The sequence below is a fragment of the Penaeus monodon genome, chromosome 15 (genome assembly GCF_015228065.2).
Source record: "Penaeus monodon isolate SGIC_2016 chromosome 15, NSTDA_Pmon_1, whole genome shotgun sequence".
Taxonomy (NCBI): domain Eukaryota; kingdom Metazoa; phylum Arthropoda; class Malacostraca; order Decapoda; family Penaeidae; genus Penaeus; species Penaeus monodon.
Window position 1 is genome coordinate 36,381,670 of NC_051400.1, and position 386 is coordinate 36,382,055.

Consider the following 386-nt stretch of genomic DNA (forward strand, 5'->3'; position numbering starts at 1 on the left):
TGCAATCAGCGATAGGCCTAAAATCTAGCTATAGAACGTGTTGATTAAGAGCAAGTGCCGCTGATTTGAGGGTGATATGTTCATTTGATCTTAATATTTAGCTAAATGACTTTCAATGTGGCTCGAGATACATGTTGGTCCTTGAGAAATTTGCCTCAGTGACGCCCAAATGCAGAGGATATTCGGCGCGTTCTTCAAGTATATCATCACTGTGATTTATGTTCAGCCTGTGTCGAATTAGTTCATAAACCATTCTGCTGGAAAGCTTTGTCAAGGTTAGTCAGTGTTGGTGAAAGAGTGGACACTATTTTCAAAAGAAAAAGTTTGACCCACAATATATATGCAATCATCGTACACTAACCTTATTGTTTGATAAAGAACCGCCG

At 39.1% G+C, this 386-nt stretch overlaps 1 protein-coding gene across 1 annotated transcript in view; it reads left to right on the forward strand.

Annotated features, from left to right (window-relative positions):
* Nucleotides 1-386, forward strand: part of LOC119582350 (angiotensin-converting enzyme-like) — a 19,183-nt gene that overhangs the window by 6,101 nt on the left and 12,696 nt on the right. The gene's annotated exons all lie outside the window — the stretch shown is intronic.